The sequence below is a fragment of the Lactuca sativa genome, chromosome 4 (assembly GCF_002870075.4).
Source record: "Lactuca sativa cultivar Salinas chromosome 4, Lsat_Salinas_v11, whole genome shotgun sequence".
NCBI lineage: Eukaryota > Viridiplantae > Streptophyta > Magnoliopsida > Asterales > Asteraceae > Lactuca > Lactuca sativa.
The window spans coordinates 309,258,741-309,271,726 of NC_056626.2; the positions used below are offsets into that span (position 1 = coordinate 309,258,741).

The 12,986-nt window shown below is 39.1% G+C and overlaps 1 long non-coding RNA gene across 50 annotated transcripts; it reads right to left on the minus strand.

Moving 5' to 3' along the window:
* Positions 1–643: 643 nt before the first annotated feature.
* LOC122197409 (uncharacterized) lies at positions 644–7,526 on the minus strand. Of its 50 annotated transcripts, none has more exons than XR_006190952.2 (9): positions 5,643–7,526; positions 5,341–5,564; positions 2,673–5,257; positions 2,503–2,585; positions 2,114–2,157; positions 1,941–1,973; positions 1,811–1,857; positions 1,376–1,505; positions 644–863 (listed from the first exon to the last, which is right to left on the minus strand). It is a non-coding gene; the product is annotated as an uncharacterized LOC122197409 (long non-coding RNA). The 50 variants fall into 50 exon arrangements; XR_006190951.2 differs by having other exon boundaries at positions 1,376–1,515; XR_006190925.2 differs by having other exon boundaries at positions 1,376–1,565.
* Positions 7,527–12,986: the final 5,460 nt, after the last annotated feature.

Consider the following 12,986-nt stretch of genomic DNA (forward strand, 5'->3'; position numbering starts at 1 on the left):
TAATTCTCAATCATCTTGTCAACCACTTGCCTTGCAACAGTGGTGGTTATTCTGACAGGATCTTTTATGATGTTTCTCCAAATTTTGAAGTCCTTCATATTGATGTACTTCTCAATCCTGTACTTCCATTCAGGGAAACCTTCAGCAGACAATAGTCTTGGAATTCAAGTGGTTGTGCCCATTACAGAATCCAACTCGTGGTGGTGTGTTTGACTTTGTGAATCCATTAATCACTACTTGAAAAACAGCCTTTTACGACGCTCATTGCGCGTCGTAAAAGGCTCAGACGACGCGCAAATGCGCGTCAAGGAAGGCCCTGTCATAAAGAGAGACGACGCGCTTTTGCACGTCGTCTATAGACGACGCGCATTTACGACGCTCATTTACGACACGCGTTTACGACACGCAATGCTTATCAAGGAAGGCTCTGTGATAAAGGAAGACGACACACATTCGTGTGCCGTAACCTTACGACTCGCGTGTTAATGACACGCAACGCGTATCAAGAAAGCCCCTGTCAAGAAAGGCCATGTCATAAATGAAGATGACACACATTTTTGCGTATCATAATTTTAAGTGTTTAAAAAAATATTATTTATAGATTTACTAATTTTCAAATTAAATTTGCATTTCATGTCTCATAATAGAAAATAAAATACCATATACAAAAAATATAATACATTGCACAAAAGTTAATGTCATACAAAAAAACAATACATTATATTACATTGGTATTAAGGGGACCTAATTGTACATTGCTATTAAGAGGTTTTCCCTAACTATATAACCTATTTGTATAACCAAGTCCAAATGAAAGTATCCACGACCTTCTTCCAGCTGTGTTAGATTCCGAAGGAATTAACCTATATATTAATAAAAAAAATAACATTAACATATAGCAATAAATAATAATAATAGCCATATTAATAAGTGCGTTAAGTCAAAAAGAAAACACAACTATGTATTTGTCTATTTTGTTGACTGGATGAACTATGTGAATGTGAGTAAATGACCCTATTACCCTTCTGTACATATGAATTCAAAAAGAAACACCCCTTTGTCCCTTTCTTAGGCTAAATGAACTGTCTAAATGTGCGTAAATCAAATGACTATCTTACCCCTTTGTATGTACTACGTCAAAAAGCATCACCCCCTAATGAACTATCTGAATGCAAGTAAATGACCATTCTACCCCTTTGTATTTTTTAGGTCAATAAGAAACACACCTATATATATGTCCCTTTTTTACTAAATGAATAAACTGTTTGAATGCAATTAAATGACCATTTTACCCTTCTGTATCTATACCCATCAAACTAAAAGATGTTGAATGAAACATGATACATTAGTGGATGATATGTCACATAACACATACCTAAAAAAAAGCAAGAAATGGCTTCATTAACTTTCTTTTCAGTATAACCCCATGATGATTGAAGATGTGCTTGTGAAAGAAGACAACAGCCAAGAAGGTGAAGAAGTGTGCACCATTCGTTGTTTACACCCTGCATACCACTAGATGTTTTCTCCTTGAGTGTATTTTAGTTCACCAAATGTAGAAGATGCTTCAAAAAAACAAATATACAAACGAAAGAGGTGGGATTTGGAAAGTGTTTTGAATCAACACGGTTTTGATGTTTGAAAAAACTTTGATGATCAAGTAACAGATTTATCTGCATATGTAAATTTAAAGAATAATCCTCTAGCTTTGTTTTGACATTTTTATTGTATGTATTTATGTATGTATGTATGTATGTATGTATATATGCATAAACATTTCTTTTTCTAGAATAAAACATCTAGTGCTTACCTGGCCACCGAACTTCACCATGTAGCTCAGCAACAATAGTATTCCCACTGCAAGAACAATATATTTATTACTTGTCCTAACAAAACAAATTGGATGCATGCATGTTAATTAGTGACCTTCTGAAACTGACCAAATTAGTTTGATTGTTTGTGCCATTACACACCTGTTGAAACAAGAATCATAAAATAAATGGCACTAACAGAGATTGTCAAACTTTGAGTAATGAAACAAGGGCTTCTGATAAGATCCTGCTCGTAAATGTGAAACTATTCATAAAATGAAGAATAAAAATGTGAAACTTACTACAAGCATCATGAGTACAAATCCGGTCAAGGCCATTACAACTCCTGTAAATGAGTTCAAGATTACCAATTCACAATTAATATTAAGTGTTGTTTGTATAAAAAGAAGTATATAAATTACATTTTGGTTCTTATGTATAACTGATTTTTTTTTTTCAATTCTAGTCCCAACATGTTTTCTTTTGTAGTTTTGGTCCTTATTTTGAGGTTTTTAGTTTATGTTCCAACTAAAATGACTAAATTTTTGGGACCAAAAGTAGTCATTTACTTGGTACAGGGACCGAAAATGTTACAAGAAACCTCAAGTAAGACACAAAACTACATAAAAAAGAAACAACTTTAATCAAGGATGAAAAATGTAATTTAGTTTTAATAAAAACAGTCTGTTACCAAAATATGGAACTGTTAAAGCTACAAGTAGTGTGAAGAACACCAAAATAGAATCACAGTTGCCAATGTTACAACTCCAAAAGCTGCTCAAAAAAACCTTTGGAATTAGTCCCTTTATCTCAGTCAGTGGTAAAAAAAGGAAAATTACTGAAGGATATAGAAATTAGAACCTGTAATATAGGAGACTAACTGAGGTTTCTCAGCCAAACTGTTGGAAGGATAACAAGGGTGGATATGATGGCACATAAGTAATGAGAATCAAGATGTATACCACCAATATCCAATTGAGCTAGTGGGAAAAGTGATGATAAATTGTCATTCATCATTATCAAATATTCCACACAAGAAGACTGTAGTACTAATTAGCATACAATTAAAATTTTTAATTAGATATAATCATGCAATGGAAATATGAAATTAATATTCACAATTAATATTCACATATGAAATTAATAGTCACCACCTTGTTGTTCTAGTGATAATTGGTCAGAATTCATACCAGAGAACCCAAGGGTGGCATTTACCCTTTGTTTTTACTTGTTTAAATCAAACCTTTAAGTGCTCTACTTAAATGCAAATGTGTTCTTTTTCTTTCTAAAACATTTTGGTTTACACATTTAAAACAAGAAAACAAAGTAAAAGAGGGAGGAAGGAGTCAAAGGTACTCTCATTACTACTGACAGATTTGGTCTACCCCTACCCTGTTCTCCCTAGGCTTGGTCTGAATGCCCCTTTAGTCTGGATTTGTTGCTCACATATTTTTCTATTGATTTTTGCTAAGAATGACATACATGATAGAAGACTGAGATATCTACTCTTCAAGTGAAAATTTTATAGAATCATGGATATTTAAAAATAAACAGTATGAATTTTTCGTATAAATCACGATATCCTTATGTGTTCTTCTTCTAGATTTGATAATTTACACTCAAAATTGAACACAGTTGCATAGAGATTTGATATAGTCTGAAACATCAATGGTCAATGCTCGAAATGAATAAAGAGAACCTGTAAGTTTGAGGCCAGGGATCAATGGAACAACTTTGAGATTGAGAAGCGGTGATGAAGCCGGAATTGTTTTCAGCGGAGATTAATTCACTGTCGGATCCGGTTTCATCATCTTCGTTATCCTCGCCATCGCAATGTAAATATACAACCTCCTCCCTGAACCCAAAGCCTAAGCATGCTTTCATTCAAACAAGACAGTAGAGGAAAAAGGCTATATAACACTTTTTAGATCTTGCGAAATCCTGCATTGAAATGATGAACAACACATCATATAAAAGAAGCAGTGTGAATGTTAAAGAACCAAAGATTACTACAATAAATTAATAGATCAGATAATGGTAGGTTTACACTACACTACACATTTCTTTTCTTTATGTATTAAGCTTGTATTCATATACTATCGCAGTCACACTATATATGGTGGAATACACATGCATGATGCACCCCTCTAGTTTGGATTACTAGTGAAATACCTTTAACCTTTCTGCAAGGGTAGGTTAGTAGTTTCATACATCATATATAAGCTCCTCAAGCAACATGTCATGTGTGGAGCCTTCCTACGAAATCATACCAACCCCTCTAACTCTAAGTAAGATTAAGTCATAAGCATGCATTTCAAGGCTTCTAATATTACCCAATAGGGGTATTCATGGTTTGGTTTGAAACCGTGAAACCGGTCAAACCGGTCATCGGTTTGGTATCATGGTTTGTATTTTTCTTTACGGTTTGGTTTGAGGTTTCAAATTCTCGAAACCGTAATGAATAGTTTGGCTTACGGTTTATTTTTCAAGCCGTATAAAACCGGACCGGACCGTAGGATATATATATATATATATATATATATATATATATATAAACTTTTTTATATGTAATTAACAAATTATATATAAAAAAATGTGTGTTTACTATATGTAAAATAATAAATATGTAACGTGTTGTATCACGTAATATGGTAATATGTAAAAGAATAAATATGTTATGTGTATGTTTTATATATGCATATTCTGTTTTATATGAAATGTGTTGTGTTACGTAATATGATAATATGTAAAAGAACAAATATGTTATGTGTACGTTTTATATATGCATATTCACTTATATAAGAAGTGATATATAGTTATATAGAATACATTTTTGGTTGAAAAATAAATATGTACCGTTGTTTGTTTTATACATGCATATTAAATTATTGTGTTTATAACATATGCATATCAAATCATTAGGCACCTCTTAAGTGAACAAAAAAGAAGAGAAGAAGAAAACATGTTACTGAGTTGTGTAAAAGAAAAGAATAATTAAAAGTTTAAAAATCTCACCTCCCACATCGCCGGTAGAGAAATAACAAAAGGAATGCAAAGTCTATAAAAAGGAGCTAGCATTTATCAGGTTAGAAAAACAAGACAACTGTGCCTTGGGCTAGCAGGCTCCATTGAGACAATTTTTTCCGTAAAGTGGGCTGGACAAACCATGAAACCAAACCGAAGCCAAACCGTTAGTAAGGGTCCGGTTTGATTTAGTTTTTACTTTTTAACGGTTTGGCTTTGGTTTTTGATTTACAAAAACCGTTACTAACGGTTTGGCTTTGGTTTGATATAAAAACCGAAAAAATCGGACTATGAACACTCCTATTACCCAACTATATTGCACAAGTTGACAGATAGGTTGAGTTGAGCAGCAGAGTATCATTCTCATCTTCTCTTGTGGTGTTAAAATAACCACCTCCAGTTTTGTCAGGGAACACCTCATCCTATAAACCAGATAAAGAAAAGAAGCTAAAATTTGGTTCACTAAATAGAAATATATAATAACAGAGTTTGCGAGATGGAATACTTGTGTTTCTTGAAGTTCAATTGCCCAAGATAACCATGAAATCTAACGACCATACTTATACACATCTAACAACCCTGAAATCAAGATGCATAATCATCCAAGATTTCTGGAGCTTTTGAAGGTCTTTTCCTGAAACTCTGTTGCAGCCTTCTAGATTGGGAGTCGTAAAGATTTTCCTTTATGAACACCAAAGATCTCTATGCAACCTCCATGTACTCCTGTGGCTAAATTTACAAAAATAATTAATTTAAAACATGAAAATTAGTAAAAATTTTCATCTTTATTTCAAGATTCAATCTTACATCAGTTCCAGCAACAGGAAAATTGAATCTTGTTATATCAGGTTCGTTGTTGAGGATCTTGGATGCTCTAGCAAATGATGAAACTACAAGTCCGTTCCAAGACACAATGACCTGTGGATTTGGTATGTTAAGCACAAATGACAAGAATACCCTCGGATAAATATTTTCTTCCTTATCAGTTTTAGGGTTCCTCCCTAAAAAAGACAAAGAACAAATGACAAGAATACCCTTGCGATAAATATGTTCTTCCTTGCGATTAATATTTTCTTCCTTTAAGTAGTCCTACTATATCTGATGAATGAATATAGAGTAATACCTCTTTCCAGATGAACGAATAGAATAAGTAGAGAACCTAGCAAGTTCCCAAGAGAGATCAAACTCCAATGTCGCAAGTACAAAGATCACAATTGACAGGACTCAGCGAAAAAAGACATTTTTTAACCAATGGTAATGGACTACTATCAACTTGTGGGGTCCCTTTCTCGCCAATTCCTCCTACTTCCACTTTTTCTTTATTATCAGTATGCCTTAAACTCACCCCTAGTATAGGTGATCTTGGCTGGTCTTCAACAACTATATCAGCTTCCTGTGTGGTAGGAGATGATATTTTACTTGATTCCACATCAGCAACAGATTATGCAGAATGAAACAAGAATTAGTTATGATATTTTACTTGATTCCTAGCATTATTTGTGTTTGAAGGTATAAAGAAAGAAGAGAGACAAACATCAGGAATTACATGGAACCCTAAACGTTGATTTGTTGAAGGAGAATTAGAAACCAGGAATAGGTCTGAATCATAAGAAAAAAAACACAAAAATTATAAGTAAAAGTAAACCCTAGATATTAGATAAGAACAAGACCTGAAAGAGAGCTTTAGTGAGTAAAGGATTTTGAATCAAGATTTGTCTCGCTTGATCCTGGTTCTGTTCAAATACGAATCCGATTTAGTCTAAACTCCTCGCATTCATTTAACACCAGCAACGACATACATCGAACTTGTTGTAAATTTTTGGGAAAAACAGAGGAAACATCAATTTGAAAAGAAAGAAAAAGACAGAATAATAGGGGTTTGTGTTTTTACCTTCATCTGGGACATGATATCATAGAGTTGATTCTTTGACATTCTGGCAATATTCACCGATAGACCATCACCAGCGACTTGATTTCCAATGAACTTATGTCAATGTTTGTATCTTGTAGAAGAGATGGGATATCTTCAAGCGGAGATGTACAACAGGCCGATACGGAGGGGATACTTTACTCATCCGGTACAACCGGACAAATCAAGGATGTCGATCTAACCCACAGGAGTTTCATCATCATAACATCCACCGCATGCAATAACATATTCAAAGAAAACGAGATTGCCCCTCATGAATACCCCATCTCGTTTTTTCCCTTGCCTCTATTTTATGTTTTCGGATTCTTTATATAAAGACCGCCTAAGAAGTGATCGATGCCCAAAAAAATAGGGGGGAAATAAAATCGCTAAAATCGCTTGAGAGAGTCCATGAATTTTAGGGAAAATACTACCGGTTGTTTGGGGTTCTTCTTAGTAGCGGGATTTTTTATAATTCTTTTAGGATTTCATTCCGTAATTTTTGGGAGTTCAATTTGATCATCAATGGTAGAAGGGTTTTTACAGAGAATGAGGATCAAGAGGAGAGGGTGAGGATGTGTATCATGGGTGGTTTAAAATAGTGATGGGGGTTTTGTTATCGGTGTAGTGCGACAGGAAAGAATGGTTGGAGAAGATGGTCGGTGACACTTGGCAGTGCGAGATCGTAGGTTGGGTGGTGGTGCGATGCTGCTATGAAGACGAAGGGCTAGGGCTTTTTCTTGCTGATTGGAAGAGGCGGAGGGGGGGGGGTTAATTTTTGGGATTCAATAGGCGGGTGAAATCATGCCTTAAAAATGCGCGTTTCATTAAAATGTTATAAAGCGACACATTTAGACGAAGCACATTTTATGAAAGGCGCCCTCCGCATTTCCATTTTTTTCTTTTCTAACACTAATTTTAGGGCACGCACAAATGCGTGTCCTCTATCCTTCAAATTTTGCAAAATTGACATTGTTTTTTCAACCTTTTCAAAGTCTTCATCTGTGTAATTCTCAATCTTCTTGTCAACCACTTGCCCTGCAACAGTGGTGGTTATTCTGACAGGATCTTTTATGATGCTTCTCCAAATTTTGAAGTCCTTCATATTGATGTACTTCTCAATCCTGTACTTCCATTCACGGAAACCTTCAGCAGACAACAGTCTTGGAATTCAAGTGGTTGTGCCCATTACAGAATCCAACTCGTGGTGGTGTATTTGACTTTGTGAATCCATTAATACTAAATAGAAATTAAATTATTTTAAAAAAAAATAAATTAAGTTTCCTGTCAGACAAAAGTTCACGGTCAGAAGCAAGTTTACGGCTGTAAACTCTGTTCACGGTCCGGAGTTTACGGTCGTAAAGTGCTTGTGGTCTAAGTTTACGGTCCAAGAATCCAAGTTTCCGGTTGTTGAAAAATCCTTATTCACGGCCTAAGAACCAAGTTTACGGTTCAAGAACTGATTTGAGTTTGCGGTCGTAATCTAAGTTTACGGTCATAAGCTATGGCCGTAATCTCCCAGAAATTCGAGAAAAACGCAGTTTTTGAATTAAGCTTGAAACCCTTTCGCAGCAAACACCAACTTCAGTCGTAAACAAAGAAGAACATGGTCAAAAATTCGATTGTAGGATACTTTGACACTGGTTTTGCTCTGATACCGATTGTAAGGTCCTGAAACGGATCTTACCAGTGATCAAACAACAAACACAATCAATAATAATAAAGAACAAGTAGAAACAAGAATGAAAACAAGCTTGCGCACGCTTCTATTAAGAAAAACGTCTGGTACAACTTGTGGAATAGCAGTCGTGAACACTGTGGCATCAACAACCATAAAAGACCTAGCACACCTCTATATACACTAGACCTGGGTCGGCCTTGGGTTTACGGCCATAAACAGACTTACGGCTATAAACTCATAACTGGCCGTAAACTACACAAAATCTACCAAAACCTGCATATTGACTCAAAAGAACCTATTACATTGAAAGCCTAGACCAAACCATTAATTGGACCCTTCACTGATGAATAATGATTGAAAACATTTTGTAAACAAATACTATTTGGTTTTATTGGTGATTGGAAAAGCTTAAATATGGCGTAAAATTTATGGATGTTACAAGTTGGTATCAGAGCCTTGGTTTGAGTGAATTGGGGGAAACACACGTGTGAACCCAGTCTCAAATCAAGGTAAATTTTCGAAATAAATTCTAAAATGGTTTTCAAAATAAAGGATGGAGGATGCAGAGGGTACGATCAGCCGGAGCTTGTAAGTAAACCCCAAAATACCATACAGTTATTTGATATCATGATATGATAGAACAACATGCTAGTGCTAGGCTAGGAATCTTCAGAAATCGCTTGATAGACTTGCTAGATTATAGGATACATACTAGCCTAGGGTTTCTTGTATATGGAATTGACATCATAACTCTAGGAGGTTAGTGTATACCTCATGGTTGTGCAGAATCAAGACCTTATAGCCTGATAATGTCTGATTCGACCTTAGTCTAGTATTGGATATTCGAAAGTCTATCAGATCCAGCATTATGCGTGGCTAGCATACACTAGTGGTGTAGGGTTGGCGAAAGTTTCATGAATGTGTGAGTTGTGGAAAGTTGTGAGACCATTGGCGAGATAGTCGATATTCCCCTACGAGTGAGGGTTGAGCACATATTATGTTGGTGATAGTACTAGGGCGTTGTGGCGATACCTGAGACAAATATGGTTACGTGTGGATGGTAATATGGGCCCATACTACTGGAAGCACAGGACCCATACCCGTAGCAAGGAAGTCACAACCCCCAGGGTTGTAGGAATTGGCCTCCCGATATATGTTGTTTATCTGACATCTTGGTTATACTTTAAGTATGGTGGTGACGAGACGTTTTACTACTGGATCCGGATCAGGATCAGGATCGGGAGCCAGAGGGTCGGAGGTGCCAGTAACACCTGAGCCCATGGTACAGATAGGGATAGAGGAGTTAGATGCCAGGATCCGGGAGATTCTGGACGATGAGATTGTTGCGGCGTTTCGAGTGCAGTTTCCATATATGTTTGGGTCGATTAAGACTGCGATGGTTGAGTACTTTGATGAGCGATATGCAACTCTAGCAAAGACAGTTCCCGCTACAGCCACTTCAGCTGTAACCGCGGCAGGGGTTGGAGGAGGAGCCGGCACGACTTTCCAGTACCGGGACTTTGATAATACGAAGCCCTCGACATTTGATGGTACACAAGATGCGATCAGGGCTATGAGGTGGTTATCTAATGTCGAGGGCTATTTCTTCACGTGTTCATGTCCTCCTGACCAGAAGGTCAAGTGTGCCCTGAACCTGTTGAGGCTTGGGGCAAAGGACTGCTGGAGATAAACGACAGGGTCGTACACTAATGATCAGCGAGCCGTTGTTACTTGGGAACAGTTCCGGGATATGTTCTGCACCCGCTACGTTTCACACGTTGAGCGGGAGCGGCTTGCTCAGGAGTTTTTGATATTGAGGCAGCATGGGGAGTCAGCGATGGAGATCTCTCGTATGTTCACGGAGAGGGCTACGTTTTGCCCTGAGTTTACTTCAGAGCAGTCTCAGATGACTCGTTATCTAAGTATGCTCAAGATTGATATTCGAAAGTTTGTTGCTATGCAACGTTGTGAGACTCTCTTGGATCTTCAGGAAGCCGCGAGACGGTGTGAGTTGGAGTTAGAGGTGAAGTTGAAGGAGTAGCGTCAGGTTCCGGCACAGTCTCAGCCGGCACCTAAGCGGTCCAAGACTGTTGATAATCGGACGGGGGGTCAGCAGAGCCGCACTTGTGGAAAGTGTGGCAGGGGTCATTCTGGGGTTTGCCGAGCAGGAGGTGGTTGCAACAAATATTGCAAGGAGGGGCACTATGCCAGAGACTATCGCCAGTCCACCCCTCCAGCAGATATGAGGATTTTTTACCAGTGTCATCAGGTTGGTCACATAAAGACCAACTGCCCGCAGCTCGCTGCCAAGCCGGCGCAGGGATCCACACCGACAACTTTGAGGATTGGGGATGGGAGGCCGGTCAAGGTGAAGCCTCTGAAGGCTCAGGGGCGCGCCTTCTAGCTCACGGTCGAGGCAGCCAAGGCAACACCGGATGTGGTTGCTAGTATATTTATATTTTTTGTTTCAGTTATTGTATATGTGTTATGCTTATCGGTGGTAGTTGTGTTTAGGTACGTTTTTAGTAAACTCTTTGTCTGCTTTGGTTTTATTCGACTCGGGGGCGATTCGGTCGTTTGTATCTCAAACATTCAGTAGAGGGTTTAGTATGTCAGTAGATGAGCTTGAGTGTCTGTTGCGAGTTTTGATCGCCAACGAGCATAGGATTTCTGCTTCTTTGATTTACCAGGATGAAAACTGGAGATCATCGGGGTATTATTCCTGATAGATTTGATTTCTATTCCCATGGGGGAGTATATGTGATCGTAGGGATGGATAGGCTCAGCCGGCTTGGCGCCATGATCGATTGTGAGGGTCAGCGAGTGGTAGTTCGGACCCCAAGTGGGGGAGAACTGGTAGTGTATGGTGAGGGCACCGGAGTGGGAGCAGGGTTTTGTTCAGCCGCCACGACCCGGCAGTTATTTCGCGTATGTGATAGATACGCGGATTGAGGATCATAATTCAGTTTCAGAGGTTCCAGTGGTTAGGGAGTTTGCTGATGTGTTTCTAGATGATTTACCTGGAGTGCCTTCGGAGAGGCAGGTAGAGTTCATGACTGATCTAGTGCCGGGTGCGGCCCCAACCGCCAAGGCGTCGTACCGTCTGGCACCGCCAGAGATGCAGGAGTTGGCATCTGGCGTCGTACCGTCTAGCACCGCCAGGTGCTACTGAGTAAGCAGTTTATTCGCCTGAGTAGTTCACCTTGGGGAGCACCGATCCTCTTCATCAGGAAGAAGGATGATTCGCACAGGATATGCATTAACTATAGGGAGTTGAACAAGTTAACGGTAAAGAACCGTTATCCTCTCCCACGGATAGATGATCTTTTCGATCAGCTGCAGGGTACATCTTGGTTTTCCAAGATCGATTTGAGATCCGGATATCACCAGTTCAGGGTAAGGGAGGGAGACATGGAGAAGACCACGTTTCGGACTTGTTATAGTCATTACGAGTTCATTGTGATGCCATTTGGGCTCACCAACACGTTGGCATATTTTATGGATTTGATGAATCGGGTTGCAGACCGATGCTCGATCGCTCGTTCATTGTGTTCATCGATGATGTCTTCATGTATTCCAAGACCTGAGAGCAGCACGGGGAGCACCTCAGGGAGCTGCTGGAGGTTCTGCAACGGGAACGGCTGTATGCCAAGTTCTCGAAGTGTGAGTTTCAGTTACGAGAGGTCCATTTCCTTGGACATCTCGTTAATCGGGATGGGATTTTTGTCGACCCGGCCAAAGTCGAGGCGGTCATGCAGTGGGAGATTCTGAAATCTCCCTCGGATATTAGGAGTTTCCTGGGGTTAGCAGGGTACTATCGGAGATTTATTCGGGATTTATCCAAGATTGTAGTACCCATCATTCATCTAACGAGGAAGGGGGTGGATTTTTGGTTGGATCTAAAATAGCAGAGGGCATTTGAGACCCTTCAGCGGTGTTTAGGTGAGGCACCTGTATTGACACTCCCCGAGGGAGTCGAGGTTTTTGTAGTATACTGTGATGCATCCATCAGAGGCCTTGGGGCGATCCTCATGCAGAGGGGACGCGTGATAGCCTATGCATCGCGGCAGCTGAAGTGTAACACCCTGTTCTTTCAGGGTTTAATTATAAGTCCCTGAGATTTAAGAGGAAGGGTAATTCTGGTCCTTTTGCGAGAAATGAGTTTCATCCGAGAAGGTTTTGGGCTGGTGTATGTGTTAGAAGCATTTGGGCTTCTCGTCACCCCCGTATGAATGTAAAGTTATTTGGGAGCGGGTTTAGATTAGAGGAGTTGCGATGTTTTGAAGTTGATAATTGTTTATAGCTTTTTTGGTATGAGTGGATAAAGGGTCCAATGCATACATGGCATGCATGCAATTATTGGTGAAGTCTGGCTGGGTATGCCCAGCGTAAGCTGGACGTACGCCCAGCGTAAAGGGGCGAAAGTTGCGGGTGGATGGGTGAGTACGCCCAGTGTACCAGGGAGGTACGCCCAGCGTACTCTCAGAAACCCCAAACCCTATTTTAGGGTCAGCCAATATATAAGGAACATGTTGGTTCACCCCTTAGCCTCCTTATGCTC